Source organism: Pongo pygmaeus, chromosome 3, assembly GCF_028885625.2.
Source record: "Pongo pygmaeus isolate AG05252 chromosome 3, NHGRI_mPonPyg2-v2.0_pri, whole genome shotgun sequence".
In the NCBI taxonomy this organism is placed as follows: domain Eukaryota; kingdom Metazoa; phylum Chordata; class Mammalia; order Primates; family Hominidae; genus Pongo; species Pongo pygmaeus.
Window position 1 is genome coordinate 11,294,120 of NC_072376.2, and position 7,117 is coordinate 11,301,236.

At 33.9% G+C, this 7,117-nt stretch overlaps 1 non-coding gene across 1 annotated transcript; it reads left to right on the top strand.

The window, feature by feature from the left end:
- The first annotated feature begins 851 nt into the window (after positions 1 to 851).
- LOC129035912 (U6 spliceosomal RNA) lies at positions 852 to 954 on the top strand. Its single transcript, XR_008502401.1, has one exon. It is a non-coding gene; the product is annotated as a U6 spliceosomal RNA (small nuclear RNA).
- Positions 955 to 7,117: the final 6,163 nt, after the last annotated feature.

The window sequence follows — 7,117 nt, forward strand, 5'->3', positions numbered from 1 at the left end:
AGCTAAAGATATGTCAATTGTGTTAATTTATTTCAAAGATCTAGTGTTTGGTTTTGTTGTTGTTGTTGCTCTCTATAGTTTTTGTATCCCCATCTCATTTATTTTCATTCAAATTTTTATTATTTATTTATTTCTGCTTGATTAAGGTTTCTCTTGATATTTTTTCCATCCCTTAAGAAGGAAGATTGGGCTACTGATTTGTGATCTCTCTTCTTTTTTAATACAGGTATTTGCAGACATACAGTTTTCTCTAATCATTGCTTTAGCTTCATCTCATAAGTTTTGTTATACACTGGTCTTTTTCAAATTCATTTTGAAGTACTTTCTGATCTGTCTTGTGACTTATTCTTTGATTATTTAGAAAGATGAGACTTAATTTCTACACATTTATAAATTCCAAAACTTTTATTTTCTTAATTTATTTCTAATTTTATTCCATTGTTATTAGAAAACATACTCTGCATGATTTAAATTCTTTAAATTTATTGAAGCTAATTTTATGGCTTAATTTATGGTCTATCTGGAGGAATGTTCCACGTGCACTTGAGAAGAATTTGACTTCTGTTTTGTTGGATGGATTATTTTATATAAGATGTCTGCTCATTCTGGCTGGTTTATATTGTCATTCAAGTATTCCATTTGCTTGCTTATCTTATGCCTAATTGTCCTATCTGTAATTGAAAGTTGGTTATTAAAATCTCCAACTGTTACCGTTAAATTGTCAAACTCCCCCTTCAATTATGTCAGTTTTGTTTCATATATTTCGTGGCTCTGTTGTTAGGCACATTTATACCTTCTTGTTTGATTGACCATTTTATTATTATAGAATATAATTTTTGTCATTAGCAATAACTTTATAGTCTTAAAGTACATTTTGTTGGAACTATACATAGAAGATTAGCATTGCCTCAGTGCAAGGATGACACACAAATTCATAAAGCATCCCACAATTTTTTAAAAGTATATTATGTCTTCTATTTGTATCACTACCTCAGTTTTCTTTATGTTATTGTTTGTTTGCCTGGGATATCTGTTTCTATCCTTTTTCTTTAAACCTATTTGTATCATTCACTTGAAGTATGTGTGTTGTAGCAATACATAGCTATATCTATTTTTTCATTCTGGTAATTTCAGCCTATTACATGGATAATTAGAATATTTGATTAATTTGCATTTAGTGTAATTCCTGACAGTTTGAGACATATGTCTGCCATTCAGCTATTTGTTTTTACATATCATGTGTAATTTCTGTTTTTCTTTCTCCATTTTTTTCCTCATTACTGCCTTCTCTTATGTTGTACAGGTACTCTATAGTATCACACTTTAGTTCTCTTGCCATGTCATTTATTATATTTTTTAAGTTATTTTCTCAGTGCTTGTCTGTGACTTCTCATTATCATGTTAACTTATAACACTCTATCTTGGATTAATAATAACTTATTTACAGTAGTACACAAAATTTGTTCCTATTCTTCTTTATCTTCCCTCCTTTGTTCTGATGTCATACAAATGATACAGTTTTGCATTGTTATTTCATCAACACAGACTTATAACCATTGTCTTATGCAGCTGTCTTTTAATTCAGAAAGGAGAACAGATGAGATATGAATAAAAATACATTTGTGCTATCTTTTATATGTTTCTATGTAATTCTTCAATGGTGTCTTTTATTCTTTCTTGTAGATTTCAGTTACTGTCTAGTATCATTTCATTTCTGTCTAAAGGACTCAGCTTAGTATTTCTTATAGGGAAGCAGTCTACTAGTATTTTTGTTGTTCTTGTTTTGTTTTGTTGTTTTTAGCAATTTGACTGTGTCATCCCAATCCTCTGGCCCCCTAGGGCCAGTTTACCAAAAAAACAAAAACAAAAACAAAACAAAAAAAAACTGTTACAAAGTCAGTTTTAGTCCTATAGAGAACAGTTGGTGCATGATGAATCATTTCTTTTTGCTGATTTCAAGTTCCACCATTGTGGAAAGTAGTTTGGTAGTTCCTCAAAGAATTAAAACAGGATTACCATTTGACCCAGCAATTCTATTATTGCGTATATACCCAAAGGAATATAAGTAATTCTACCATGAAGATATATGCATGCATATGTTCATTTCAGCACTATTCACAACAGCAAAAACGTAGAATCAACCTAAATGCCCATCAATAATAGTCTAGATAAAGAAAATGTGGTACATACACATCATGGAATACTATGCAGTCATAAAAAGAATAAGATCATGTCCTTTGTGCAAGATAAATGGAGCTGGAGACTGTTATCCTACCTAAGCAAACTCGTGCAAGAACAGAAAACCAGAAACTGTATATTCTCACTTATAAATGGGAGCTAAATTATGAGAGCACATGGACACAAAGAGGGGAACAACAAACACTGGTGTCTACTTGAGGGTAGAAAGTGGGAGGAGGGAAAGGATTTAAAAAACTACCTATTGGGTGCTATGCTTATTACCTGGCTGACAAAATAATCTGTATACCAAACACCTGTGACATGCATGTTACCTGTATAACAAATTTGCACATGTACACCTGGACATAAAAATTTTAAAAAGATTGACTTGCAAGTGAGGTCTTCAAGGAAACTACCACAACAGTTCAATAATGTCAGTTCTCTGGGAATGAAGGTTTGAAGAAAAGGCAGCACAGCTTTGCCTCTTCCTTTGGCTATCGGACTGCTGGATTTCACAGTAATTGTGATCTCTTAGTTTTCAAGGCTACTCTGGAGCTGGGAAGAGGTGGATGGAAATAGAAAAAGCCAATGTGCCACAAAACACACTGATTTAACTGAGATTCAGCTTTTTTCTTGGATGCACACTCTGAATTGCTGCCAGCCTATGTTTAATTTCCAGTGTTCTGAAAGCTGATTCTGACAACTTCCTGCCAGTGTTCTCATTCATTTTACGGAGAATACAATTATTGAAGCTCCTTATATAACCATTTTCACTGAAGCCCAGTTACACATAATTTTACACAATATTTTTATATACCATAAATCTCTAATGAAAATCTTTAAAAACTAAAATATAGACTAAATACACATAACATATGTTTCACATAAAAGGACAATAATTTCTATAATATGCTAGATTGCTTTAGCTGATGAATAAAACATTGTATGCAAATGTAGAAGTATCTGTCATAGCTATTTTCTTTTAAAATATCTCATCGATCTATCACCAACTAATTTATCTCAACAGAAATGAAGGCTAGAAAAATAGCAACCACAGAACACCTTAATCTCTCAACCTGGTTGTTTTTGCCAACTTATTTGTTTATTTATTTATCCCACAGATATTACCTATGCTAAGCATTGAGGACACAGCTCTCAAGAAGACCCTGACCCACTTGTTTCTCATTCTGATTTAATAACAGTACTTCACTACTAAATAAGTCAGAGGCATGTGAACCAGAGCAACTTCATCCTGAATAGGAGCTGGGTAAAATAAGCCTAGGACCTACTAGGCTGCATTCCCAGATGGTTAAGGCATTCAAAGTCACAGAATGAGATAGGAGGTCGCCACAAGACATGGGGAATAAAGACCTTCCTAATAAAACAGGTTGCAGTAAAGAAGCTGGCTAAAACCCACCAAACCCAAGATGGTGACTAGAGTGACCTCTGGTTGTCCCCACTGTTACACTCCCACCAGCACCAGGACAGTTTACAAACGTTATGCCAATGTCAGGAAGTTACCCAGTACAGTCCAGAGAGGGTAGGCATAAATAATCCACTCCATGTTGAGCATATCATCAAAAAACAACCACGAAAGTGGGCAACTAGCAGCCCTAGAGGCTGCTCTATTTATGGAGTAGCCATTCTTTTATTCCTTTACTTCCTTAATAAAGTTGTTTTTGCTTTACGCTGTGGACTCATCCTGAATTCTTTCTTGAGTGAGATCCAAGAACCCTCTCTTGAGGTCTGGATTGGGACCCCTTTCCTGTAACAAACAGGTGTATTTACAAATTGTTATAGAATGGAGAAAAGAGCATCATTAAATCTATCTAGGTTTGGAGGGATGTCCCACAATGGTATTGCCTTCTTAGATGAAAATGTTAAGATTAAATTAGACTCTGCCAGAAGAAGCGAGGAGCATAAGGGTTGGGGAACGACATTAAACACTTTATAATGACTTCAGAAGAATCATTCAAACTACAATTCTTACAAGTGTTAGTTAAATCAGTCAAATCAAAGATCTGGCTTCCAGCTAAAGAAAGATGTAAAAATAGAGACATTAAAAGATGATATGCATTACCAATTCCCCCTTTTTGTGGTAATATTCCTTCCAATTATTACCAGTATTTTACATACTTTGTAGGACTAACATCTTGCTTGTCCTGTATTAGGTATGTGCACATTTGTGACTTCTATTAGATTATAACTCCAATCTTTGTTTCTTTAGAGATGGGGACTTGCTGTGTCACCGAGGCTGGAGTGCAGTGGCAGGATCATGCTCACTGTAGCCTTAAACTCCTGTGCACAAGAGATTCTCCCACCTCAGCTGTGAGTGTCTGGGGCTACAGGCACACTCCACCCAAACTAAGTATTTTAACTTTGTATAGAAAGAGGGTCTCACCATGTTGCCCAGTCTGGTCTTGAACTCCCGGTCTCCAGCCATTCTCCCAATTTAGCCTCTCAAGCCTTTGGGATTATAGGCATGGGCCACCATATGTGTTTCCATATTTTTTCTATCCCCACAGGGTTAGCAAAGTGCTATGTATGTAGTTGGTGCACCCCAAGTTTTGACAATAGGAAAGAAAACTATGGGACAACTACATAATATCCCACAGCTAACTCTGAAGTACATTATAAAATTATTGAGTTTGGAATGAATTTTGTGGCCATACTTACACAAACCTCAGCATCTTCAATTCTAATCACAGTCAAAATTGTTTTGGATATAATGGTAAACAAGATCATCTTCAAGAGTGAAGACTAATAGAAGAATGTAGGATCCATCCTTCAAATAATTAATGTAGATGCTTTTGTTTACCTAACACTTCTCCTTAATTTACAATTTTCATAGTCTAATCATAAAGTGAAATTCTAAATAAAAAGTTAGTTCATATTGAATGTATTAAGAATGTCTTTTTTCTACCCCAGACATCAGGATTCCTTCAAATAATGTTGTTTTCATTTGTTATTTGCCATTCATTCTCAACAGTAAAATTTAAGATAAAAGTTAAATGAAACATTTCACGTGTCCCCTAGTTATTCAGAATAGAAGCAACAAACTAGTAACCAAGGTGAGTGTTTAGTTTTACTTGCACAAACTTAACATAATTTTTTTCAACATGTAAAAGTTAGGAGATTGTATATGAAAATCTAGTTATGTGACCTCCCTTTTAAAAATCAGGATATCTGCAAAGTGGAAGCAACCTCCCGGAGTGGAGGAGCATTTTCTCCCTCCCGTGTCACAGTCCTCAGAGTTTTCTTTAGTCTTTCAGACGCTGCAGGTTATGTCAGTCGCAATTCATCTCCATGCTATCTCTGTTTTCATAGAAGATTTAAGAGCAAAGTGAAATGTTTTAGTGCATGTGTTTTTATCTAGAGAGGGGAAGTTAAATGCGGATGTTTCAAGAAAAATGTGAGAAAATGTATTTCTCTTTTGAAAATGAAAAGTATTACTAAATGCTTAATATTGAAATGAAATGTTTCTACAAATATAAATCAATGTGTCACTAATAAACAATACATATCAACTAGTGTGACTGGAACATGCACAAACAACTTAATAACCACAACAAAATTGCCTGAAATTTAGCTGGGTTTGTTTCTGAATTAGATTAAGTGACACTGCTTGCTATAAATGTGTTAAGTGAAAAAATGGCTGAGTATCAAAATCATTTACTGTAGGCAAATGTATTAAAGTCCTCAGAGTTTAGCAAAAATTATAAGTCCTAAACTAAAGCAAGCATTTGTAAATGTAAATTTGTCCAAAAATGCAATTGTTTAGCAGGTTGAAGAAATGAGAGAATACCCACAGCACACTAGCTATTTTTGTTTTAATGGCAAATTATAGGTAACTAAGAGACTTATATATACACGCACTGCCTATAATAATTATGTATCCAAATGGCTGCTTCTTCGTTGTTGAAAATTGAAGGTAAACAAGTCTGTAGTGGTTTGGAATCTGACTGGTGATGATACCTTTGTACAAAACAAACAAAATAAGTTGCAACTTTCGAAAGGAACACAAATTTAAATCCATCCATTGCATCATTTACCAACAATTGCCTTGCTAAAGCATTACATACTGACCATGTCAGGCATACAACAATGAGAAATGTGAACTAGAAATGTTCTCATAGTTTTAACCATAGACAGTTGAGGCTGCACATGACGTTTGTACATACATCTCACCCGCCATTTACCGACTGCTGCGCAACTCACTAATGAATCTTGCGGGGGTAATTTTTGATCTTTGAAAGAAATTTATTTGCTCATGTCAAATAAGAAAAATCCCCACTCTTGGCTCACCAATAAAAACCAAATTAACATTTTGGCATTTTTTTTGTTTGATATTATAACCTTACAAACCCTTTGAACATTCATATTTAAGGGTATTCAGAAGTAATTACATAAATGCATTCTTCACTCCTTTCTAATGAAATTGAGTTCTTTAGAAATTCATAAGTAATGAATTATCTGGCACACTTTCTTGTACTTAAGTCATTTCCAAAGGTCAAATAGTAGTCTGAGCTGTACACACAAATTGTGAAGTTGAAAATTGATTTTCAAAAACTATTTCTTAACTTTCAGTTTTATGAAAATGAACTAAGTATGACCATTTTTCTTTGCCAGTTAATAATGGTCAAAGAATGAGGAGTTCCAAAATGAATTTTTTGAATTGCAGTGTAACATAGTCAGAAACAATAAATATGACCATTTGGGATATCACAAACTGAAATTATATCTTGAATTGTTATCCAATCTATTAAATAAACCATTGATCAAACAGCATTTCCCACAGTCTATATTTAGGGGCACCTATATTATATGTGTGCAGCATTTTTTCTTACACAAAAGAAGAATATATATCATTCCAGATAAATAATTCGATGCTGAATTTTTGTACTGCACATCTCTACAAAAATTCAAGAACTGACATTCA